This window comes from Xenopus laevis, chromosome 5L, assembly GCF_017654675.1.
Source record: "Xenopus laevis strain J_2021 chromosome 5L, Xenopus_laevis_v10.1, whole genome shotgun sequence".
NCBI classification, from domain to species: domain Eukaryota; kingdom Metazoa; phylum Chordata; class Amphibia; order Anura; family Pipidae; genus Xenopus; species Xenopus laevis.
Window position 1 is genome coordinate 21,242,777 of NC_054379.1, and position 27,635 is coordinate 21,270,411.

The following is a 27,635-nucleotide window of genomic DNA, read 5'->3' on the forward strand; positions in this document are numbered from 1 at the left end:
TAGACTCCATTTTATCCAATTTTTTTAAAACAATTTCCTTTTTCTCTGTTGTATTTGATCCCAACTAAGATAGAATGAATCCTATTTGGAAGCAAAACACGCCTATTGGGTTTTTTGAAAATATTTTCTAGTAGACAAAGATGAAGATCCAAATTACAGAAGATCTGTTATCCAGAAAACCCTCAGGTCCTGAGCATTTTGGATAACAGGTCCCATGCCTGTATTGGATTTGTTTAATGCAGCACATACAGTAGTCTATCTACAGCTCAGTTGACCAATAGAAGAAGGGCAGGATTATAAGAGAATAGGTGCCTGTGTGATAATGAGAGAGAGTGTTGCCCTGTTAACGAGTCACAAACACTCTAGGTGTCCAGACATGTATGGGCCGCTGTGGAAATGCAGAGTCATTGATGATTATATGATGAAAAGCAATGAGGTTATAAAACAGAAAAAGGCTTTTTCAAATGCTGTTTTAACTGAGAAATTGTGAATATAAGAGCACTAAGGGTTCTTAGCAGAACTTCACTGGCACTATAGTTATTAACATGTATTTATAGAGCGCCAACATACAGCACCAATGCCATAAATATTACATTACCAGGTTCCTGTTTCTTCAGTGCCAAATCAGACAACTCATAATACCACTTTAGGCACACATAGGCTTAATATAAAGTTTTATATCTTGTATTAATACAAGAAGAAGACGCAGCTACTGAAATGACATTTGGCAGACCTTCTCAAACTAAATGTTCTTAGTAGTGATGGGCGAATAAATTCGCCAGGCGCGAATTTGCGGCAAATTTCTGAGTTGATGCGTGCCAGAAAATCCACTCATGTCAAAAGCGTTGCGGGTCAACATTATTCGGGCACCCATTGACTTTAACGCCCAAAATTGATGCGGGCATCAAAATTTTTGTTTTGCAAATTTTTCACCGTTTTGCAAATTTCGCGAAGCTAAAAAGGGACAAATTTACGTATCACTAGTTCTAAGATTAGAATAATTGGGGCTAGAGGATGAATTATCTGTTACTTTTGGAGCAACAAAGCGGGTTGACCATTTGTAGTGACTAACCCTGGTGGTCTAGTGGGGACTAGGGCCCGGTGGGGACGCCTGCTGTGGGGACACCCGCAGCCCTAGTCTTCTCTCCTCAAGCACCGAGTTGCTATGGCACGCACGGCTGATCTCTTCCGGGTTTATGCGTCGGCCGAGTGACATCATCACGCTGAGTGGCCCATTTAAAGGGGCTGCTTACTCAAACTCATTGCCGTTGTTAGGTTCTACTTGCTAGTATCCTGGGTGTGTTACTCTGAACTCTGCCAATATTGACTCCTGCCGCCTGATGATTCTATTGGTATTGACCCTTTCCTGTCTGCTTGCTAGTACAGTCTGCCCGCAATCACCCTGGCCTGCCTGACTATGCTTTGTCTATTCCAAGAACTGTAAGTAACTTGCAACATATATTAGCGTGCCAACGTGCTACCAATTAAAGTAGAACTAGTTGCAACCGGAAATCCAGTGATGGTAATGGTGAGATAACCTACTAACCAGATGCACATTAACTCTTTGTTTATATGCGGCTATACTAATGTGGAGAGGGATCTGCTGGCCTGGAGTGTGGTGACTGTTTACAAATCGACATGTTTTTTAACCACTTTTTCACCCACAATTCCTGTGTCATCATGACCACTTGTGGAGCTGCATCTGATGCAACTGCCCTCGATGTATCAAAATGAACTCAATTGAACTTGCATTTTGACAATGGGAACAGCTTCACTTCTTGGCACTCAGATTTTTAACAAGTTTAGCTTGTGATTCTTTGGTGAAAATCTCCTGCCGTTACTGATACAGCAACTGAGGATAAGTTTGGACTGGGATTCAGAATAAGCCCTGGCATTACAAGTGCAAAGAGGCCCAAACATCCCTCACCAGCTCAATAATTAGTGACTGTCTATGGCATCTTACAGAACTCCCTCTAGCGTTTTCCCCAGAACCCACAGATTGCCAGTCTGGGCCTGGCTGAGGGTACCTTGAATTAAGTCACATTCATGGTATCTTTAATAAATAACATGCAAAAGCTTGTCTTCATTTTAACATGACCACACTTGTGCTTCATAAATGAGCCCTATAAAACTCAGGCCTAGCTTTGCATTTGGAGCTTCAGCGTGGTGGGACAGGCCATCTGTAAAAACGTATATCTCAATGTGTTTGCTTGTCTTCCTGATTGCCGCCAGGTGTGAACTTGAAGTAGAATCTCATCTGTAGACTACAAGGCTTCCACCCATCTGGTATGGATGTTGCTTGTGCTTCAAAGAGAAGCCTGCTAACCCCCCAAGAAGAGCTTATCATCCAATGACTTTACTCTAAATTGGAAATAGAAGAAAGAAGAATTGCCTAATGGAGACTAGAGGCATAATCTAAATTGCTAGAACACCGAAAATGTTATCACATATTCATTGCCTCAGTGTCACATCTTCCCCGGGGTGGACGCCACGGAGTACCAAGAAGTTGGAAGCCTAAAGACTGCGCAACCCAGAGTGTAGCCATATACAGCAGTACTAAGGTCTGAAGTTATGATAAACAGTGAAGGAAAACTTTCATGAACTCAGAAAAGTACACAAGTATGGTGCTCACAAAGAAGTGGCAAAGACACGATCCAGGAACAGGGCAAAGAGTCAAGGCTGGTGGCAGACAAGAGAAGTAGAGGGACAGGCCAGGAGTCAGAACCAGGGAATCCAAGAGCAGGCCAAGGAGGGAAACAGGGGTACAGAAACAAGGCAGGAATCAGGAACAAGGCAGAAATGAGGAACAAGGCAGGAATCAGGAACAAGGCAGGAATCAGGAAGCAGAAAGGGGATCATAAGAACAAGATCAAGAGGAGCTAGATTACAGCAACAGCTTAATGACCATGCACTGCGTAAAGGTCAGGGGCAAGCTTATAAAGGGTTAGGATTGACTAATGAGATACAAATGGGGATACCGAGATGTGCTGAGAGATGAAGCAGAAATTATGAGTATAATAGGTGAAACAAGAACTCATAGCAGCATAACACTAAGGACTTTCAGTGGCTTAACAAGTAAGTACACGTGTAGGTCTGCACAGAGTTCGAAATTCAGTAAGTCCTGACACTCAGTGTTTCGGCAAGTCTCAACTTTATGGTTCCGAGTATGACCATTGGGGCATATATACCTGTATAATAAATGTTTAGGCTAATTGGCATCCCTTATTCCCAAAGTGCTCAATTAATTACTAATTTAATGTTAATTTTTTTGGTAAAGGTTATTATTAATCAACATCCTCCTCAGGTTTATAATCATTGAGTTAATTCTTTTCCATCTAATGAGGTTGGGTTTTATGGGAATCTCTAGATTGCAGTGCCTTTTATATCAGATTTATAGGTTAATTTATTAGGTGGCACTTCCCTCTGTGTTTTATAGCTGTATATGTATATTTTTATTGTGATTGTGTTAACATTTTATATACACACAGTATGCACAGTAGTATGTTGTATACAGCATCTTGTAATTATTGGATAATTTATTGGTATAATAATAAGTTGTAAATACGAGATAATCAGGATAGATCTTTCAATATATTCTTTAGGGGGAATTTAATGAGAGTTATATAGTTTGTACCTGATCTCGTAACCCATAGCAACACAGATCACATTTACTGGTCACCTTTTTAAAAAACATCTGCTTGGTTGTTAGGGGCTAATGATGGTGAATAAATACGGCAGGTGCAAATTCGTGGTGAATTCCCGAGTTTCGACGGCGGTGAATATATTCTCAAAACTGCTTCAAAAATTTGTCGTCTAAAAAGCCTCTGCATCGGAAAAAAATGGGTCTCGCATCAGAATAGTCACTCGCATAAATATTGTCTGGCGTCACAATTATTCGGGCGCCCATTGACTTTAATGCATTTACCCACAATAGGCGTGTGTATAACAATTGTTGCTGAAAGTGACGGCCATTGACTTCAATGAATTTTGCACCATTTTGTGGGTAATTCGTAATTTTTTGGTGACGCAAAATGGGACAAAGTAGTCCATTCGGGCTACTAAAGCAAGCATAAACTTTATGACTTTTATTATATTACCCCATAGGGGTGTTATACAGGGGGCATTAGCTGAATGCAAAATCCAGGGCTAAAAATGTCAACTTTTTTTGCCCACTTCCCCTTACCTCACCCCCTGTGGCAATCTCTTTAGCCATAAAGACCCAGACATGTCAGTAAGATCACTACAGAAATACATAATAAGCATTGCAGTAACTCCAGCCTTGTACGTAATGGGCATTGCTTTTAAGGGATAGTTTTTTTAAATTATTTTCCTTCTTCTGCCTATTTCTAACATTGGCAGCCTAAAAGCTACTTTGAAGCTACTTGTTATTATTGTTGTTACTTTTTATTTCATTATTTCTCTATTTAGACCCTCTCCTATTCATATTCTGGTCTCTCTAGCAAATTACTGCTTGGTTACTAGGATCATTTGGATGATAGCAACCAGACATCTGATGACATTTCAAACGGAAGAGCAGCTGAACAAAAAATAAATAATTAAAAGGACACAAAATTATAAGAAAACATAGAACAGCAAAGAATATCACTACATTACACTAAAATGACTATTTTAGCCCCAGACATGCTATTTAGATATTTGCAGAAAATGTATAATGAGCACTGCATTAACCCTAGACATGCCAGTAAGATTAGTGCAGACATTGCATAATCACTACTACATTAACCCTAGCAATGCCATTAGGATCATTATGTAATGGTGCCCGGCGTATAAGTACTCTACACTGCCATAATACAACTCCTCCAGTAGGTACAAGGGATAATGAACACTGCATTAACCCCAGACATGCCAGTAAGATCACTGCAGAAAATGAATACTTAGTGCTACATGAACTCTAGCCATGCCATTAAGATCACTGCAGAAAATGAATACGCGGTGCTACATTAACTTTAGTCATGCCAGTAAGTTCACGGCAGAAAATGGATCATGAGCACTGCATTAACCCCAGACATGCCAGTAAGATCATTGAAGAAAATGAATACGCAGTGCTACATTAATCCTAGACATGTCAGTAAGATCACTGCAGAAACTGGATCATGAGCACTGCTTTAACCTCAGACATGTCATTAAGATCACTGCAGAAAATGAAAATTCAATGCTACATTAACCTTAGACATGCCAGTAAGATCGCTACAGAAATGGATCAGGAGCACTGCATTAACCCCAGACATGCCAGTTTTCTGCAGAATGAATATTACACCCACGTGTAAGGGTATACACTGAACATATACTTATCAGGAGCCATATTTTCCCAATCAAGCCCAGCACAGGAGGGAGGATAAGCTCCTCTGTATGTTAAGGCGTTGGCAATCTCCTAAGGTCAAGCCACAATCGCCACCTTTGCAGCCCTAGCTCTCTCTCTCTCTCTCTCTCTCTCTCTCTCTCTCTCTCTCTCTCTCTCTCTCTCTCTCTCTCTCTCTTGCTCTCTTGTCCAGGGCACAATATCAGGTTCCCCATAAGAATACGAATTATTGACGTTGGATTCACCTATTGATAGTTTGCTGGGATAAAAAAAAAAACAAAACCCTTGTTTCCTGTCATTCCTCCGCATTATTCCTCCTGCAGCACATGTCATGCCTGATTATCTGTAATTCTCTTAGTAACAGAGAAAGGAAAAAAAAAATCTCTCCTTATAACAAGGTTTCTGACAGCCCTATAATTTTAGCAAGCGACGTTCTTTATTCAGAACTGCCTGTGTCGTGGGTTTTTTTTTCCTCTCTTTTATTGCATATATTGAGTGTGGAACTAATGTGTGTTCCTCCTCCCATCCCTTCACCAAATCCCCAATGAAGTGACTCCCTCTGACAAATGTTGAGTGTTGATCTGAGGATTTGGCATGTCGGCGAGTGTCTGTGCGGGCTTAGCTGCCTATTATTATGCAATGGATTAGCAGGGCAGTGCTTTGCCACCGCATTACAGAGCCAATCTGCTTTCCCTTCACTGTCTTTTCGACTTCAATTCTTCTTTGCACTTGTGTGTGTGTGTGCTACTATTAAACACAACAGGGTTGATACAGCTCCCAACCTGGCTGCAAGACCTAGGCGGCAGGCGACTGTGCTTTGAATGAGCCCAAGGAAAAGTGCTGCTCGGATCTATTTTCTGCTTTCGCCTCCCAAGCTGTGGAGCTTTATGCCATCTAGAGTATTGTGAGGGATCAGTGCAGATTGCTGCTCTCTCTGGTTGCCTTGTCTCTGGCTGTGTGCTGTTGTGTGTGTGTGCGTGCTCCTATTCTGCATTCAAGGCTGTCTGGCATACAACTTGGAACCCCCCTATATGGCACAATGCACAGGCTTTTTGGTCACTGGGCAGAATCCATAGCATTAAAGGCTTTCTTCAATTCCGCTCTCTAATCCAGGAGCCAGAAGGAAAAGGAAACTGCTGGATATTTATATATTTATATATATTAATATATGTTCTGTGCTTTGGATACAGTGTAACACACAAGGACACTCTGGGATTCCATCTGCTTGCGTTGGATTGCAGTTTCCCCCTCTCCTAGTTGGGAGACAAGGACTGGATCTTATTTTGTGCACTAAAAACTCAAGACCCATGTCTATGATACAGTAGCCTGGCACAACAGAGGATAAATGGCACTTCCAAGAGGTAAGGCTGTTCTTATTTCTCCCATTTTTCAGCCCTTTACAGACAAAATGCAGCTTTTTTTTGGGGGGGGGGAGGTTGTAATTCTGGTATGTGGCTATAGTTGCATATTATGAGGATGGATGGAAGTGCCAAGTGAAACACAACGTGATTGTTGGGATGTGACGGAAGGATAAGCACAAGAGAGCCCTTCTCCTTCAGCACCGGGAAGTTTGCTGGGCACCTCCGGTCTCATAGATTCAATCTCATTACCAGGGGGCTCAGGTGGGCACCGGGGAATCATAAGAAGAACAAGGGCAGGTGTGTATGATGAAAGGGGAAGCATTTTGGGGGGTGGGGTGTCTTTTAAGATTAATACTGAGAAAACATGCCAGCTGTGAATTGGTATGTGCAATATGCCCCCGCTGGTCATCATCCTGGCATGTCACAATGTTTCCGTTCCATAGATCTGGATACGATCTGGAATTTATTTATTGATACCCAACGCTCAATCAGTCGCAACCTGCACCTCTCTCACCAGCTGCCTGTGTATTTATATTTTTAGAGATTTAACCCTATGACTCTCTCTTAGCCTCCCAGATCTGCTTCTGTATTTCCAAGGGATGTAAACTCTGTTTATTGGCACAGATTAGCCTTATCCTCGGTATTCTGAATCTGTATGTTTATTGACCGATTGCTACGTGTGTGTGTATTCATGGATATTGCTCGTTGTCTTTTAAACTACTTTTGCTGTGGGGCAGTGTTTTCTCCTCCAGTCCAGTTAACCCTTTATACACAACACCATATAGGTTAGGGTTAATACACCCCTCCCCAAAAGATTCAGGATTGAAATAATGAAGAAAGAAGGCTTTATGAAGAGTGTGATGTTATAAGTGGGGTATTAGGATCGCCCTTATCTGGGAAGACGGGGATAGATGGAGGGTGCACCCACTGCATGCAGTAAAAAGGGTGAAAGACTTAACTGGGGATAAGCTGCTCTGACATCTAAGGTTACTTGAGTCTCAGAGAAGAATCTTTCTACATGGGAAATTGCACACACGTTGCACACATACCTGCACACATATACACACACAGACATGCACAAACATAAAATCAAGATATTCACAATATTATTTCCAGCAATAAGGAATGAAAGTGGCCGCCAGGGAGCAAATGAGGGGGGAACATTCCATGTGGCCATTTTAATGGGCTGTCAGATCCGCTGCCCCCTTGTCTTCAGCAGCCGGGAGTTGTGTATGTGATGCCCTCGCTGAAACCCTGCCTCTGTGTTTTCTGCTGGAAGGATAATGGATTTCTGAGCCTTTGGCAGGTTTAAAGTGCACATCCAATTGCAGAGATTACTCTTAAGGGATAATTGCATATGGAGTCTGAGCGAGACTTATTGTACCTTGTAAGGTGCCTGTTTCCCACCCACCAATCATAAAATAAACAGTATTTGAAACATTTAATTGCTGTGGGAGAATCAACCCCCCCCCTAGCAAGATCATCCTAAACTGTATTGATTGCTGCAGCTTTAAATCATTCCAAAAGGAGTGCAGGCAGAATGCAGCTTATCTAGGTGTAAAATGTACATGCAAAGCACTTGTGCCTTAATATTTGCAAGGATGAAAGTAAAGCTACAGTGTGTATGGATCTGCTGTAGTCAAAACGATGCCCTTTATAGCATTGCTGCCTCCTCTTGCATTGAATCCAGGGGGGAAGCACATGTCCTGCTCCAGGAGGGGTACCTATGTTCCTATACATGTATGTAAATTTGGCATGATGTCACTGAGGGAGTAGATCTGAAAGGTAAGAATTGGATCTGTGTGTATGTAAAAGGGAGCCTTAATGTTCATACATTCAATTTGTCAGCTCTTTAGTTGTTCTCTATCCAAACGTTGAGCATAATGGGAACCTAAGCACAGAAAGACTGACGGATATATATATATATATATATATATATATATATATATATATATATATATATATATATATATATATATGTAATGTTTCTTTATTTATTATTTCTAACAGACTGACATTTATTCCTAGGTTCAATTAGATTGAATTGGAATTCTTGAAGGAATAACATGCCCAGGTTTGCTCTGATCATAGACACGGTCATTGCCCACTGAATGAATAGTTGGGAAAGGGCTGAAATTGGGAGCTTTTCAATCATTCTCTTCCCTAAATCTGTTTGTTTTCCAGTGTGACCTTATGAAATGGTGTTTTTTTTGGTTATTTTTCAGCTGAGGGAGGAGATTGGGAGAAAGTCATGAGTCTTCTGGGCTTTACTCACAAGCTACATATGAATGCCAGCGCTGAATAATTGATGGTGCCTCGGTGCCGACTTGTTATAATTAAGTGCAGTTCTGTATTGTTCCATGCTTGGTTTGTATACATTTGTATAGTGAGAGCTGAGGGCATTGTACATTCTCTATCTGTCTGTGTAAAGGCAGGAACAAGGAATCAAAGCAGATTTATGAAAGAGGGGGTGACTGGGGATAGACAGGGCCAGGGTGTGACAAGAGGCAAGTACAGAACATTTGTAACTTGAGAAGGACCTTGTTTACAGGGTTATATCATACAGATTCCTGTCTCATTCTTTGCAACAATTCAGTTAATTCACTCGATTGGTAGCAGCCATTCTATTCCTCCTTGGAGCATCTAGTTAGTTCTCTCCCACAGACTCTAGTGCGACAGGGCCACCTGGTTTTTGTTTCTCAGCTTTTTCATTTTTTTACCAATCACTTTTTATTGTCATTTAAAACCTGTATGTGTATAAGGTCAGTTATCCGGAAAACCGTTATCCAGAAAGCTCTGAATTATAAAAAGGCTGTCTCCCATTGATTCCATTTTATCCAAATAATTCACTGTTACAATTTCTCTGTAATAATAAAACAGTACCTTGTACTTGATCCCAACTAAGATATAATCAACCCTTAATGGAGGCAAACCCAGCCTATTGGGTTTATTTAATGTTTACATGATTTTCTAATAGACTTAAGGTCAAATGAGAGAAAGATTCATTTTCCAGAAAACCTCAGGTCCCAAGCATTCTGGATAACAGGTCACATACCTGTAATATTTTTGTCTTTAATATCCATGACTGATCAGTATGGCAGCAATTCCCTTCTTTGCAGGAGACAGACAGAAAGCAAATTGGAAATGTTATTTATCTCTTGATTTAAAGACTCTAAACGTGAAATAAATTGTGGCCGTCATGTACAGAACACACTGCTGGTCCTTTCAGAGCAGCCGGGGGAGCCTTTAAAGGGGCATTTGTTAAGCTCTTCATGCTGTGATGCAGTTCCAGTGCAGTGAATACTAACAGTGTTTGTTGGCTCTGGCTGCTTAGTGAGCGATGATCAGCGACTGGGCAGTCCCATAGAACTGACTTATTCAGTGCAAGGCTGATCCCTTAGTCAGTTCATTAGGAAACCTTCTCTATCAGTCATTAATTAGCCAATAATTACAGATCTACAGCTTGTTCTTTTGTCTCAGGTGCCACTGCCTACATATTACTGCCATATTGCTATTCTAGAGGGAGAGGGACTACACAACTGTACCTGTCATCTGCAACTCTGATCACTTCTCTGGGGTCTCTGTTGCTACTGTGGTTTCTGATTTGTGGTCAATGATTTACATAGATATTGGAGTCTTTTGATCCAATGTATTGGCCTCTGCCGGTAGCAAGACAGTTGTGTGCACTGATTATTTGCTTACTTGTGCCTTGGGTACCCCTAGAACTATAGCAGGGTGACTGTTACCCCAATGTTTCTATATATCTGTAACCTTGTTATGAGCTAAGGGGGCCCAGCCTGAAGTTCAGTTAGGGGGAGATTTGGGGTGAGTGCTTATTTGTGCCCTGGGTACCCCTGGAACTATAGCAGGGTGACTGTTACCCCAATGTTTCTATATATCTGTAACCTTGTTATGAGCTAAGGGGGCCCAGCCTGAAGTTCAGTTGGGGGAGATTTGGGGTGAGTGCTTATTTGTGCCCTGGGTACCACTGGAACTATAGCAGGGTGACTGTTACCCCAATGTTTCTATATATCTGTAACTTTGTTATGAGCTAAGGGGGCTCAGCCTGAAGGCCAGTTAGGTGGAGATTTCGGTACCCCTGGAACTATAGCTGGGTGACTGTTACTCGAATATTTTTATATATCTATATTAGGAGTAAGTTTAATGCTGTGTGTGTTGGTGTTGGGGTGCTGGTGGTGGTGGTAATGTAGTGTTACGACTCATGAGTCCCAGAAGTCTTATCAATGTTGGACTGGGACACCAGGGGCCCACCCAAAAACCTTTGACCAGGGGTCCACCAATTAATCTTAGATCAGGGGCCCACTCTTAATATTATTTTTCTTCCTCTCCTCACTCAACTTCTATTCTGCTAGTCTCTTTTTTTTGCATATTATACTCTAGTTTTCCAACTATTTAGCCTCTTTGTTCTCATAAAAATAGGGAATGGCCATGAAATAGGCCAGATTTTTAGCAGCTTGTGGGCCCCCTGACACTTGGGCCCACCGGGTTTTTTCCTGGTTACCCAGGTGGGCCAGTCCGACACTGAGTCTTATAACCAATTCCTCTTCAACAGATTTAGAAAACTTTTTTTTCTAAAGGGGAAAGAAATAGAGAGTAGAGAGGATTATTTTGTGTGAGAGGAAATTAAATGAATATTTTTTAGGATTCTCCATTTTGGCAGTGGGCTGTAATATTGACACGATTGTCCCCGCATGAACTGTGCAACATCTCGACATTATCTCACTGCTGTATTTTGGGATCCTCAATATAACTTACCACTATCTTGTTATTGTTTCTCCTGGGGAAGAATTCTTTGTTAGAGTATTTCAAATGCTGAAAACTTTGTAGAAACACCAATAAAAGTGTGTTCTACTGAGAAATAAACTGCTGTCTATGTTGTATGTTCATTTGGGATCACTAGAGCATAAGTTTCTTTGGGAGTCTTTTCTTATCAATATACCCTTACAAACAGAAACTCTTCTTAAATATCCACCTAACTGACCTTCAGGCTGTGGACCCTAGACTATTCTATTCAAACTCCCCCCCCCCCACCGCTCCCAGGGCACCATTCCAACAGTTTGGGAATAACTCTTCAGTATGATAATAAATAAAGTAATATATCTTTATTACCTACCGCAAACATGTGCTTTCTACTTGATTTGCTCTAATCTACATGATCTTGATGATTAACTGGCTGCAACACTACAGCTCTGTACCTTGTTGATGCTTTCTAGATTCCCATAAAGCATAAATGAGAGCCATCTAAATATTTAAATACACACACACACACAGACGCAATGGGCCGAGAGAAGTCAGCCTTCTAGAAATATGGTGTATTTCATGCACAACCGATTACCTGGTGCATTATAAATAAACCCTAAGCCTATTATGGTGAACTTCCAGTTAATATTTAAGCTTGCCTAATGGGAGAAGATTGACAGCTCTGTGGAATGGAGGGTTTTTTATGCAGTATTCAGAAATGCTTTGGCATTTACAAGATTTAATTTCAAAAAAATATTTGAATCTATGTAAGGAAAAGTTGACTATACAGGAGACAATCATTGTAGGGCCAAATACGTTGATGAACTTCAGGCAATAGGATTAGATCCCTACAGAAGAGCAGCCATTGGCCAGGTCAGATAAAGGGCCTTGTTTATATGGATACTGATAACAGTGGTCAGCTGATCTTTTTCCTTTTGGACATGGACAGAAAGACTACAAATCCCATACGTTCAGGTCCATCTTTGTGTTTAAGGTAAACAATGTATGGTGATTTAATCTTCATATGCAAGGGAAGAAGCCCAAGAGTAGAGATACTTGCATGTAGGAACATCAAATAAAGTCAAGACAAAGGTCCCTAGAAATCATTTCCTTTGGTATTTTTTTATTAAACTTGGCACACCTGAGCCCAGACTGCCTGCATTCAGGCCCGGACTGGCAATCTGTGGGTTCTGGCAAATGCCAGAGGGGCTGCTGTAAGGTGCCATAGAAAGTCACTATTTAATGGGCTGGTGGGGACTGTTTGGGCTTCTGTGTCGGCTAAATGGGCCTCTGTGAACCTGAAATGCCAGGGCCTATTTTAATTCTCAGTCCGGACCTGCCTGCATTATCTACCTCGTATCCACTTCAGTAGGCCTTGGACAATATTTATTCTTCATTAGTTTACCACCTATAGTCACCCCATGAGTATATGTGAGCCATCAGCAAGCATGGATCCAATAAGCAGTCCAATGGAAATGACACATATTTATCTCTCTTCTTCTGATGTGTGAGTCCCTTCTGTGCAGTATTGGATAATTTAATATGCATGACACATCAAAACCTATAAATACGCTTTGCTGAATATCAATCTATAGATTCTAATACCTTACCCAACTCTGTCATTAATCCCTATTTATATATGAACAGTCTCAATCATCTTACTGACTAATGTCAGCATCAGAGGTACAATCTATTGTCTCCTCTGTGCCTTAGAGACAGAAACAAGCCATTTTCTCCCAATGTGACTTTGTAACATCTATCTATCTATCTATCTATCTATCTATCTATCTATCATCTGTCTATCTATCTATCTATCATCTATCTATCTATCTATCTATCTCTACCTACCTATTATCTATCTATCTATCTATCTATCTATCTATCTATCTATCTATCTATCTATCAATCATCTATCCATCTATCTATCTATCTATCTATCTATCTATCATCTATCCATCCATCTATCTATCTATCTATCTATCATCTATCATCTATCCATCCATCTATCTATCTATCTATCTATCTATCATCTATCCATCTATCTATCTATCTATCTATCTATCTATCTATCTATCCATTTATCTAGCTATCTATCATCCATCTATCTACTATTTTTTAATGACAGGAAGTACTATCTATCTATCGATCTATCGATCTATCTTTTTATCTATCTTTTTATCTATCTATCTATCTATCTATCTATCTATCTTTTTATCTATCTTTTTATCTATCTATCTATCATCATCATCATCTATCTATCTATCTATCTATCTATCGATTGATCGATCAATCTATCATCTATCTATCTATCTATCTATCTATCTATCTATCTATCTATCATCTATCATCATCTATCATCTATCTATCTATCTATCTATCTATCTATCTATCATCTATCTATCTATCTATCTATCTATCTATCTATCTATCTATCTATCTATCTATCATCCATCTATCTATTATCATCATCTCAGAATCTTGTTTGTGCACCAGAATGGGGGACCTGATGAGAACAGGGGGAATGTGAGGAGAGCAGTGACATCTGGGAAGTGTTGAATGGAAAGCGATAGTAATTGCTTGCCCTGCCTCTATGCCTAAGGCATAGGGGAGGAGCAGGTAATATTTGATTGACAACTGAGAGTTTAAACGGATATGAATGGTTTGATAAAAAAAAATTAAATGTTTAATTTGAAAAGTACTTTTATTATACAGCTTTTTTTGTCTGGTGACAGATCCACTTTACGGACTGGACCCCAAACTGCACTGCATACAACTTAAAAACATTTCCACTTTACAAATTAAACAAAAGGGTTGTCATCCATCAACACAGATTCATGTTAACTTCATTCAAGTACAAGGTTCTGTCTTAAGACAGTGGAGAACAAAATAGCCAGAAATGAATAATTGCTTCAATAGGAGCCAATGGGAAATTATCATATTTTGGAGCTGCTGAACAAAAGTTTTTTTTTGGAAAATAGATCCCATACATCCTTTGCAGTTCCTGCTTGCAAGCCCATTCAGACATCTCCTCCAACCTGAAACGGAAACCTTTTGTTTACCGCATTCCTCGTTCTTTATTCATTTATAGAAGTGAAAACAATTTAAAGAAGGTGCCAGTCATTGGGTGAAAAAAAAAAAAGAACTCGTTAAACAAGCTAATTTCAAGCTAGTGGACTTATGTCTGCGGTAACACTGGAAATTGTAATTCCGTACAACAAGTCTGTCTTTCAAATGTTGCTGCACATAATTGGATTTATTGAAAAAAAAAAAAACAATGTTTGACTACAAAGAACTGAAGGAACATTGTAAAGAGGGCTGTTCTACGTATAAAAACACACAGCATTTCCCTGTTGCTAATAAGAAAAAACTATTTATTATTGCACATAACAAAAGAAGGAAATAGTGTTTAAGAGGAGATGTAAATGGTGGATGCGGGTGGCTTTAGTTTCACTCTAATGCAGGTACCATTTGTATTGTTTTCTACACATCAAAAAGGATGTTTCTTTAATAGAATTTAAACTTCTGAAAAACAACAGATATTTCTTAAAGGGAACCAAAGGCCTTAATCAGTTTGTGCTAGTTGAATTCTTCTTATTGCTTAGGACTGTTGAGAAACTTCCCATGACCATCAACTTTTTTCCCTTAAAAAATCAACACACCCACCGCCATCTCCGCCAAAATAGTCACAGTTACCCACAGAAATGGACCTTGTTCTCCATGTCTCCAATTCCTCTCCTTTCCCTTGCAACAATATAGTTACTGGGATCTAAACACTGTTAGTCAACCTCATTTTAATCTATTGCACCATTATTCCTGTACTAAAAATCCCAGAAAACGAACATATTATCAAAGGTTAAAGCATTCAACTGTAGTCCAGAAACATCAGGGTTGTATTCTTAAAGCAATATATATTTTTATTATAAACATGTTCTCAATTTCTCCTGGGTCAGAGAATGCAGCGGTTTTCATTGTTTGAGCCCCCGTGAGCCTGAATCTAAAATATAAAGTCAAAGCCTGAATTTACTTTTTGCAAGGTATGGGGAAAAATGTAAAATCTGTGGAAGCATAAAATAGGGGCACATAAAATCAAGGTTTTCTGTAAAAATGGTGTAAACTACAAAAAAAACTTAAAATGTTGTTCACCTTTAATATCAAGTTTTTTTTTATAGCCAAAACTGTCAAATTCGACTAGGGAATTGTTAAAATTCGATTTGAGGTTTTTTTTATAAAAAATTCAATTTGATTTTTGAAATTATCATACATTGGCCCTTTAAGACTATTTGCCACCTTAAACCTGATGAATTGCTGTTTTAGCCTATGGAAGACGTCCTGGGATCAATTTGAAGTTGTTTGCAGCCTTCCTGACAGTCGAGTTTTTTTCTCAGAAAAATATAGTTTTAAAAACTCAAATCAAATTCTATTTGAATTTGATTTTAATTTGCGGGTCGATCCTATTCACCCGAATTTTAAAAATGTGATTTTTATAATAAATTGAATTGGTCGAATTTCGAGTTCATGGGAGTTTATGGAAGTTTAAAATAGGGATGCACCGAATCCATGATTCGGTTCGGGATTCGGCCAGGATTTGGCCTTTTTCAGCAGGATTCGGATGCGGCCGAAACCTTCTGCCAGGCTGAACCGAATCCGAATGCTGATTTGCATATGCAAATTAGGGGTGGGAAGTGACTTTTTGTTACAAAACAAGGAAGTAAAAAATATTTTCCCCTTCCCACCCCTAATTTGCATATGCAAATTCGGATTCGGTTCGGTATTCGGCCGAATATTTCGCCATGGATTTGGGGGTTCGGCTGAATCCAAAAAAGTGGATTCGGTGCATCCCTAGTTTAAAATAACTCCTAGGAACTCGAAATTCGACCCTTGATAAATCTGCCCCTTAGTATGATGTAGAGATTTGCAATTTGGTTTTCATTTTTGAGTTATTTAGCTTTTTATTCAGCAGCTCTCCAGTTTGAAATTTCAGCAATCTAGTTACTAGGGTCCAAATTATCCTAGTGACCATGCATTGATTTGAATTAGAATATAAATAGGCGAGGCCTGAGTATAAAGATGAGTAACAAAAAGTACATATAACAATACATTTGTAGCCTTAAGGGTTAGTCCACACGAGAAGATTTGGGGAGATTTAGTCACCTGGGACTAATCGCCTCTTCTTCTGGGTGACAATCTCCCCGAACTGCCTTCGCGTGTCTTCCCATCCGCTATAACGAAAAGTCGCCTGCGCTTAAGCCCACACAGCGAAGGCAGTTCGGGGAGATTGTTGCCCAGAAGAAGAGCCGATTAGTCGCCAGGTGACTAAATCTCCCTGAATCTCCTCGTGTGGACTAACCCTTAAGAGCATTTGTTTTTTAGATGGGGTCAGTGACCTCCATTTGAAAGTTGGAGATAGTTAGAAGAAGAGGACAAATAATTCAAAACGATAGAGAAGAAAAAACGAGGGCCAATTGAAAAGTTGCTGAGAATTAGCCATTCTATAACATACTAAATGTTGACTTTAAAGGTGATTTCAATTATGTATAATTATGTGAGGAAACATTCGGAAATGCTCCCATTAAAATGCATTAGACCATGAAGGGACTGTAAAAAAAATGTGAAATCTAGGAAAATATAAAACAGGGATTTGTAAAACTGGGTGTTATATATAAGTTGTTTACAATTATATCTTCTTTCATTCAAAAGACAGTGTTTGGGTGGAGGATTCCTGGTCCAAATGGTGGTTGGACAGTGAACTGCTTAAAAATGTCTTTATTTGTAGCACTTTCTGACCTGAGACACAAATAACAATGGGAAGATATCGGGACCTTGTTATGTGGGTGCATAGACAGCAGATAAATCACATGTGCCCTATGGCAGATAAGCTATTATGCTACAAACAAATTGGAACCTCGCAGTCAAAGAATGGAGCTGAATGGAACTGGATGGAAATCTGTTTGCCAAATGAAATAATTCATGGTTTTACTAGTTTTACTGATCTTTTAGGGCATTGTCATTGGTAGCATGACAATGACAATGCCCTAGCTATGGCAAAACCACAGTTGCCTGGCACCCATGATTGATTTTTGGTTGCGAGTATCTGGTACGACACTTCTCATTCAGGCAAGTACCACTGATGGAAATGCTGCATGTGCTGTGACCCTTAAAGTCTTCACACCTAATCCTATAAGTAGATAAGTACATAAGAGGTTAGAGAGGTGTGTGTTGTTGAGCCTTTAGCAGTTCATAACTCTCCGTGAGCAAGGACGCTCAAAGTAAAGAAGAGGTCAGCCAAGGAGAGGCAAAACCTATAGGAAAAGACAGGAAGAGAACAGAGAGAGTTAATCTTGTTGCTCAGCATTTTTCTCTTGCTCTTAACGTGCAAAGGACATCTCTGCTTTTAATGTCTATGATTTTAATGTTCATTCTTTTGACACGTTCTACATCATTTTGGAATTATTTGATGACGAAGTAAGCAACATCAAAAAAAATGTATTTTCCAGAAACCCCATATCCAGAAAGATCCAAATTACAGGAAGGTTGTCCCCCATAGAGTCTATTTTAATCAAATTATTCATGTATTATTTTTAAATATTTTATTTTTTTCTACTCTGTATTAATAAGAGAGTACCTTGTACTTGACACTAAACCAAATTTTTTTCTTTTTTTATAGTTTTTGAATTATTCACCTTCTTCTTCTGACTCTTTCCAGCTTTCAAAAGGGGGTTACTGACCCCATCCTAAAACAAATGCTCAGTAACACTACACATCTTGGCGTTTGTTTGGTTTTTTTTAAACTCAAATTTTTCGAGGCTTATTAAAGCCTGATACTGCAAAAAGACAGAATCCGAAAATCTGCCATCTCAGACCTGCCGAGGTTGTGTATAAGTCAATGGCAGAGGTCCCTATATTAATTGGAAGTTATCGTTAGGGGCTTTTCGGGCAAAAATCCGGAAAATCCATACGATTTGGGGAAAAAACAATTGTACAGTATGATTTTTCTTATGATTTTTTCACATTATTTCCTGAACAAATATATTCAAGCCTTTTAAATAATAAATAAGGTCAAATCAGGTATGGGAATTTGGTAGTGTTTTTTTTTTTTATTAAAATGAGATACATTTGGATTTCAGTAAACAACCCTCCCCCAGTTACTGATACTTTTTATTACTTCTATTTAAGCATTCTCCTACTCATATTCCAGACTCTTATTCAAATGAATGCATGGGTGCTAGGTTAATTTGGAATGAGAATGCTGAGCTGAACTGCGGTGTTGCTTAATAAAAAGCTAAATAACTCAAAAAACACAAATAATAAAAAATGAAAACCAATTGCAAATTGTCCAAGAATATTATTCTCTGCATCATAGAGTTATTTTAAAGACAAACAACCCCTGTGACAGTTAGGGGCCCATTTACTTAGTTTGAGTGAAGGAATAGAGGAAAAATAGTTCAAATTTTGAATGGTCGAATATGGCTACTTCGACCATTGAATGGGCTTCTTCGACCTTCGACTACGACCTTCGACTTCGAATCGAACTAAAAATCGTTCGACTATTCGACCATTCAACTGTTCGATAGTCGAAGTACTGTCTCTTTAAAAATATCCCCCCACCTAAAACCTACCGAGGCCAATGTTAGCCTACGGGGAAGGTCCTTCAATCGATGGATTGAAATCCTTTGAATCGTTTGATTCGAAGGATTTAATCGTTCGATCGAACCATTATTCCTTTGATCGTAGGAATAGCGCAAAATCCTTCGACTTCGATATTCGAAGTCGAAGGATTTTACTTTGACGGTCGAATATCGAGGGTTAATTAACCCTCGATATTCGACCCTAGGAAAATGTGCCCCTTAAATGTTTTTAAGAGCCTTAAGGTATGGTGATCCAAATTACAGAAAAAACTCTCATTCAAAAAACCCAAGGTACAGAGGGAGCAGTAAGGATTGATATGATATATAATTTATACCTTTTAAAGGTTTATATATAATATGTAAAATATAATGATGCTTCTTGCTATTGTGTAGCTTTTTTTTGTGGCAAACAATGGACTATAATAGCACTAGTATGAAGAAGAAAGCAATCGATAAGGCAGGGTTTGACTGTGATTGATAGGGATGTCGCGGACTGTTCACCGGCGAACTTGTTCGCGCGAACATCGGCTGTTCGCGACCGCCGCAAGTTCGCGAACGTCGCGCGACGTTCGCCAATAGGCGTTCGCGTCAAAATCGTTCGACCATTCGACCATTCGATCGCTAAAATCGTTCGATTTTCGTTCGATTCGAATGAAAATCGTTCGATCGAACGATTAAAATCCTTCGATCGTTCGAATCGAACGATTTTCGGATGTTCGAAGTTCGCGAACTGTTCGCAATTTTTGCCGGTGTTCGCGAACGGCGTTCGCGAACACATTATCGGCGGTTCGCTACATCCCTAGTGATTGATCACTTTTCACTATGTACAAGAGCAAGGCGGATCCCAAAACCTACAGTAAATTGCAACTTTCCCACATGCCACTTCCAAACTGTATTCATCAGACTCTCAAATGAGCATCTAGGCGAGAAAATGGGAATTGAAATAGTGATTTATTGTGGCTTCTGCAGTCTGCTTCTGCTTATGAGACTCTGCCTAGAGAGGTAAAGATTAATAATTATATATATTTATTGTAATGCTTAGTGGTATAACATAAAGACAAAATAATCCAACACAATCTCATATTAATGAATACAAGCATATGCATCTATAGAAGGAAGGGGTGAAAGGCTGCGTGCCATGAGCCTGGGGCGTTGAGCATGCACTTTGATAGAGAACCAGATGTAGAGTCGCAAGATGAGCACTTAACAAATAAAGGCTGAAACCCACCGGGGCCCATGCATTGCATATACACAGTATTAGGCTATTGTATTGTCATAAATATTAGATGAAATAAACAGCAAGAAGGAGCTTACAACCTGTGGAATCCTATGTAGGGCGCAAGTCTGGAGAGTGCTGTATGTTCGGCACAGTGGATCAGCTGTGATTTCTTAATCAACCTACTGCAGGGAAGCTCACTAGATGTCTGAATTAACATTGCTCGTGTGTCAAAGGAAGGGCACAGGTGACAAATCTGCCGTGGAGGCTTCCTGCTGTCTTTCTCTCTGATGTTACATCTCAGCTTGAGGAGGAAGGGTAAGAAGTAAATCAGTGATCTTCCCAGTATTCCCAAGAACAGTGTATTATATCAAAAATGTTATTTGCTGCATATTTTATATTTTTGATTTGTTTGTTTCTAAAGGTGTGCTGTAATATTTATTTTTTAAAGTCCATTTTGACTAACGGAGTCATCAATGGGGCGATGTCTACAAAGGTGTCACTGACTGCCAGTTTCAGCCTCCATTATTCTCCGGCTGCCTAGTATAAACTACAATTCTATCTTTCATAGATTATAGTGTTATAATTTTCTTACAGGGGACCAGATGAGAAAGAGATTAAAACTTGGTCACTGGGGTGGGGGGCAGGATTATATAATACTACAGGAAACTTAAATGGTATGTAAAGGCAAAATAATAAAATCCCATTTTTACTTTCTTTATTGAAAAAGAAACCTATCTCCAATATAATTCAATTAAAGAATGTTTACCGTTTTTTTATAAGAAACCCGACTGTTTGCAGTGAAATTCTCCCTTCATTTACTGTTGTGGATCGGAATTGTCAGACGGCCCCTAACTGCTGGGCTGGGAGCCCCAACTTACTTCCCAGCCATGCAGAACTCAAGCAGCTTTGTTTGTTTCCCTGTAGAGCAGTCGACGACTATGTTGAGATTTGTATTGAATTTTAAAATTTTATTGTTGCCTTTACATCCCCATCTCCAGCTGCAAGGACAAAGATCATGGAGCCAGATTTAAACAGATAAACTGGGATTCTATTTTGAGGATTATTTTGCTGTAGCCACTGGTTCTGAAGAGTTGGAGAAAGTTTGTATTAAACAATACAAAAACTATAAAATCCACATTAGATTACATGACAACACAGGACCCAGTGCAGTCTGTATATTCTGATTGTTAATTAGTCTTGCTGTATCGGCTTCTGGCAGATATTATTTGACTTGCGCTGTTTTGATCATTTATGATGATCCTTAAGCAGCCCAGACGACACTGAGCATGTGCACAGTCTTGGTCTTGCAAAGATGTTTAACAAAGTTTCAAGATGGTGACCCCCTGTGGTCAACTTTGAAAGCATAAATCATTTGTTTGATTAGGTTTGTGGTGCTTAAGTTCATGTTTATGTTTAGTATATAAAATATAGCATTTCTGGCCTTATTCTATTTTAGACTTTACTCCCCGTTTAAGATCTAGGAATTACTTGTATTATTACTACTACTTGTTACTAGTGACATGTGTATTTAAATACCTCCATTTCTAGCTCTATTGGACAAATACAAATCAGATTTATTTAAAATACATTTAAAATAATGTAAAAATTTGACCAATTCAAATAACAGAAAGCAGAAGAAGACTTTAGAAGACTTTATTTCTTAGAAATATTGATCCCGGCTTACTGGTGGGTTTCAGAAATGTTTGCACTTTGATAAATAATCCCCTTAAAATCTATCCTAGCAATTTGCCAGGAAGAAGAAACTTAAAAATGTGAAATAAAAAAAAAATAAATGAATTAATAAAATACTGTAGTTTAATAGGAATATAAAGCATTGTGACTAGCATCCTAAGAGTTCCAGTGGTTGGTAGTTTGTACATACAGTAACACTACTGCAACAAGAGATAAATATTCCTCTGCACTGACCTCTGGAACGTCAAAGGCAGCATAATATAGCATTTCATCCATATGATATTCCAGCAGAGGTTTCAAATTCTACAACATTCTTTGTTTTGTGCTACAAACAAGATTGTTATCAATGTTAGAACATTTAATGAAGGACAATGCTTCAGAAGATGGTTGCTCCTTAGCTTCATCTAAATGTCAAAATAGGCAAATATATACATATGTCTCTATGGGCAGTGAAAATTATTGTGTCACAAAGATGTTTCAGTTTGACCTGAATATATTTTCTGTGTATATATTTATGTGGGCTGTGGTTTTTATAATTTAGGGTGGGGTCCCCAAATTTATTTACCCATGAGCATGATTTAAAAGAGTTGGGGAGCAACTGAGTGGTGCAAAATATGTGCTGTGATTTACCTATTTCGTAGCCCATGATTTTTCATGCAAATACAACTTGCCTCCAAACAATAAATTCAAAAATAAACACCTGCTTTGAGGCCACTTGGAGCAACATCCAAGGGGCAACTGTGCAACTGCATCTTCTAAATCCTACACCTTATTGACTTACCCATAGGGGGTTATTTATTAAAGTCTGAATGCCAAAAACTACAGAATACAAATTTCTAATGAAAAAAAACTCAATGTTTTCAATATTTATTAAACCCCAAGGATGGAATAAGTCAGAATCTAAAAGTCCGGCATCTCAGACCGACCAAAGTTCTATATAAATCAATGAGAGGGAGGTCCCTATTCTCTATGGAAGTTTCTGTGTTCTGCACTGCAATTAGCCTGAAAATGAGTAAATTTTGGACAAAAATCCAAAAAATTCTATCTTTTTTGGGATTAAATCATGCTTTTTAATAATAAATAAGGTTCAACTGTAGATTCGAGTTTGGTTGCACTTTTTTTATTAAAATAATCAGAAAATGTCGGATTATTCGAAATAAGGCCCATAATCTTTTCTAGTTGTTTATTCTTTCTAATCCCTGTTCCAAAAATGGAAATGTTTAATTTATATTAAAAATCTGACTGTTTAAAAGAAAATAAAACAGCTTGAATTCTGAAAATACACCTCCAATTGACTTGCTGACCAGGTTATAGTTGTATATAGTATAGTATATAGTTACTTGAATTTTTGAGTTTTTTTCATCAAACAAATATTAAAAATGTGAGTTTGTAAAAATCAACAAATTGAAATGGATTTTTTAATACTGAATGTCAATAAATTTGCCCTTAATTCTCAACAATTATTAAAGATATCTGGATTCTGGGTATACAGTATTATAATAGTTGATTTTGAAATTCAGAATAGGTTGTACTGGTATGGGGCCTGTTATCCAGAATGCTCGGGACCCAGGTTTTCCAGATAATGGATGTTTTTGTAATTTGGATCTTCATTAAGTCTACTAACCTTTAGGGGGTTATCAAGGTCCGAATTTATCTCAATATCGGCTGCTACAAACTCTGATCTAACCCGCTTGGGTTTTCAACACTTATTTATTATTACATTTTCCCGAAAATTACCTTTGCGGGAAAAGCTCTGAATTTCACGATTTTTTTGTGAATTTTCATGAAAACTCCGAATTTTTCAAAGTTTTCCTCTGAAAGCTCCGAAAACATTGTGAAATTGCCTGAAACCCCCGACACAACCAAAAATCAATGGGACTGTTCCCATAGTTTTTTTTGCAACCTCGACATGTTTGAGATGCCGTGGTTTTATATTCTGGCTTTTTAGCCCTCAGGGTTTAATAAATCCCGAAAAATTTGTGATTTTTTTTTAAAAGTCTGATTTTATAAAAAAAAAAATCACACATTTTTCGGATTTCGGGGAATTTTGAGTATTCGGAGCTTAGTAAATAACCGCCTTAGTCTACTAGAAAATCATGTAAACATTAAATAAACCCAATAGACTAGTTTTGCTTCCAATAAGGATTAATTATATATATATATATACAGAGAAAAATGAAAAAAAAAAAAAATATTTGATTAAAATAGAGTCTGTGGAAAATGGCCTTCCCATAATTTGGATCTTTCTGAATAACAGGTTTCCAGATAACGAATCCCATACCTGTATTGTAGAACCATGTGCCAAATATAAACCTTTCTTTAAAAAAAATGGAAGATTACTCTCTACTCACTATAGTATTCTAACAAAAAGAACTGTGCAAATAAACTGCTCCTCCTGACTGTCAAAAATAGTAGACATATGAATGTGTTTTTAGGCGGTCATGCATTGGCTGATAAAAGCTGTAAACCCATCTTATTTTATTTTTCATTTACAACATTTTCTGCACATCAATAACATTTTCAAGGTGAAATTCTCGGTGGTTATTTTATCTTATAGTGTCATTTTCTTTATCTGATATTGGTTACTTTCTACAGATATTATATGCTTTTAACTATACCTTCTCTCCCTCTTTCCTTTGCATTTGTATTGATTGCTTCTCCTGCTATAAAGATATAACTGGAGTATATATATAGAGAGACACATTGAATGGAGAAATGCAGATGAGAAATATATGACACTGTGTGATTAAAACACAAAGGTCAGCTGCCATACTCTGCAGTGCTAGACAAATAATATCCTTGCAAGATTACATGTTGAATATTCAATATTCTCACAAAAAGATATGATATTCGTATTTTTAGTGATGGGCAAATAAATTCGCCAGACACAAATTTGCGCCACATTTCCACGTTTCGCCACAGGCGAATTAATTCATGAAACTGCGGCGACTTCACTGGAGAGAAATCCGCTCATCAAAATTATGTAATTTATACCTTTTAAAGGTTTATAAATATATTATGTAAAATATAATGATACCTCTTGCTGTTGTGTATAGTGATGGGCACATTCACTGTGAATTTCCACGTTTCACTGCAAGCAAATTAATTCCACCGCGTTTAAATTGGTGTGTGCGTAAAAATTGTCACGCGTCAAAATTATTCGGACGCCCATTGACCTTAATGCATTTGGACCGAACAGTTGCGCGTATAAAAATTTACTTCAATGCGTTTCTTGAATTTTTCGGCACAAATTCGCCCATCACTAGATATTTTAAGTAATACTTACATGTCTATATATTCCCTTACATTCACAGTAAATAGGACATTTCTTATTGTTGGTTTCCATATTTATACATGAATAGGAACTGGGGAATTGTTAGCTTCCACTGAGTTATCCCATTTAGGAAAAGATACCAACAGTACCATTGATTTATAATGTGGATTATTACACTAGGGGGCACATTTACTAACTGCCGAATATCGAGGGTTAATTAACCCTCGATATTCGACCATCGAAGTCGAAGGATTTACCGCATTTACTTCAAAGGATTTTAATCCACCAATCAAAGGATTTTCCTTCGATCAAAAAAGCTTAGAAAGCTTATGGGCAAGGTCCCCATAGGCTAACATTGGTGCTCGGTAGGTTTAAAGTGGCGAAGTAGGTAGTCAAAGTTTTTTTTAAAGAGACAGTACTTCGATTATCGAATGGTCGAATGGTCGAATAGTCGACCGATTTTTAGTTCGAATCGAAGTCGAAGTCGTAGTCGAAGGTCGAAGTAGCCTATTCGATGGTCGAAGTACCCAAAAAATACTTCAAAATTCGAAGTATTTTATATCCGAATCCTTCACTCGAGCTTAGTAAATGTGCCCCTAGGGTTCAGGATTCTCTATGCTGTTTAGAATCTCCATGATCACTTAAATTCAGCAAAATTCCCCTCTGCAAGCAAAAACTATTACTTAAAACAAGGTAAAAAATTGGTCCTTTAACTAAATTCTAAAATCTAAACTTTTTACTTCAGTTTCCTTAAAAGGCCAAGAGAAACAGTGATTTATGGACACTATGGGGCTGATTTATTAAGCTGCATCTTTTTCTTTCAGACTTTTTAAAAAAGTGAAACTTTGTGGGGAATTTATTATGCAAAAAAAACTCTGACAATTCCAAATACGCACATACTCCAGCTAAAACCTGCCGAAAACATGTAGAAGTCAATGGCAGATGTCCCTTTTACAAATTAAAGATCTTTCTTGGATTCGTGGTTTTTGGGTGTTTTTGACTTTTGTGTGACAATACGAAAAAGTCATAGTTATTGTGCGCCAACTTAAAAAAGTTGCGGTTATAGTTTCTTACAACATACTCTTGGTAATTGTGTTATAGATATCTGGGTTAGATATCTGCGTGACAAAACTGAACCTATATATGGTTTGGCCACTGGTCCTTCTAATAATATTTGCAACTGTGCATCTATTTTGGTGAAAGTTTTGTCTATATATACAGTATATATATATGTAAACGGGTATGTCTTGTATTTGTATCCGCTGCAAATCACTATGGGGCAGATTTATCAAGGGTCGAATTTCGAAGTACAAAATACTACGAAATTCAACCATCGAATTAAAAAACTTCGAATTCGAATATCGAATTCGGAGTTTTTCCAACAAATTTGGCAATCCTGCGGTTGAATAAAAATTGTTCGATCGAACGATTAAATCGTTTGAATCAAACGTTTCTAATGATTTTAGCGATCGATCAAAGGATTTTCCTTCAACCTCTAAAGACTTAGAAAATGTTTGTAGAAGGTCCCCATAGGCTAACATAGCACTTCGGCAGGTTTAATTTGGAGAAGTATTGAAGTCGAAGTTTTTTTAAAGAGACAGTACTTCGATTATCGAATGGTCGAATATTCGAACGATTTTTACTTCGAATCGAAGTTGAAGTAAATTCAAAGTCGTAGTATCCTATTCGATGGTCAAAGTATCCAGAAACTTACTTCAAATTTTGCATTTTTTTACTTTGAAAATAGTAAATCTGCCACTATGTGTGACGATCTATATAAATAATAATAATACCTGGCCAGCCTATAGGGGGCATAACTACACTTCAACCTATTACCTGCAACAGGGGAGAAAACCCAAAAAGTGATGTTGGTATAAACGTGGAAGTAATACTCATTAGAGACTTATCTTTTGAGTTCCAGAATGTTACTGTATATTCATTAACCTTAACAGAACAATAACAACTCTTTGTTTTATTTTGGAACCAATATTAACCCTTTAAGTGCCACAGAACGTAGAATCTACGTTCTGTGGATCAAAGGACCAAAGTGCCACAGATCGTAGATTCTACGTTCTGCAGCACTTCCGGGTTTGCGAGCGGAGGAGCGGCTGTTAGAGCCGCTCGCTCCGCTCCTTCACGATCCCCTGCCCCTAGACAACGAGCAGAGCAGGGGATCGTGTGGCCCCTGGGGCGCGATCGCCCAGGGGCCCCAAAGCAGCAGCAGGGACGCGTTTCCTATGCGTCCTGCTGCTGCCTGCGCCGCACTTCCGCCCAGCTCCGCCCCCACATGGCTGATGATCGTTGGAGCTGGAGATCTGCTGCGTGGGACCCTTTCTGATCGATCTGCAGCATCTACCCCAGGTAAGTGTAACATTTACACACA

General features: G+C 38.5%; 1 protein-coding gene across 4 annotated transcripts in view; it reads left to right on the top strand.

The window, feature by feature from the left end:
- Positions 1–5,900: 5,900 nt before the first annotated feature.
- The window catches only part of lrfn2.L (leucine rich repeat and fibronectin type III domain containing 2 L homeolog), a 330,878-nt gene continuing 309,143 nt past the window's right edge, over positions 5,901–27,635 (top strand). For 2 of the 4 annotated variants that reach the window (XM_041562591.1, XM_018262696.2), the window contains exon 1: positions 5,901–6,681. The gene's annotated coding sequence lies outside the window, so the exon portion shown is untranslated. Of the gene's footprint in view, positions 6,682–6,781; positions 6,979–27,635 lie in introns of those variants that run through there. The other 2 variants (XM_041562593.1, XM_041562592.1) reach the window with 2 other exon arrangements.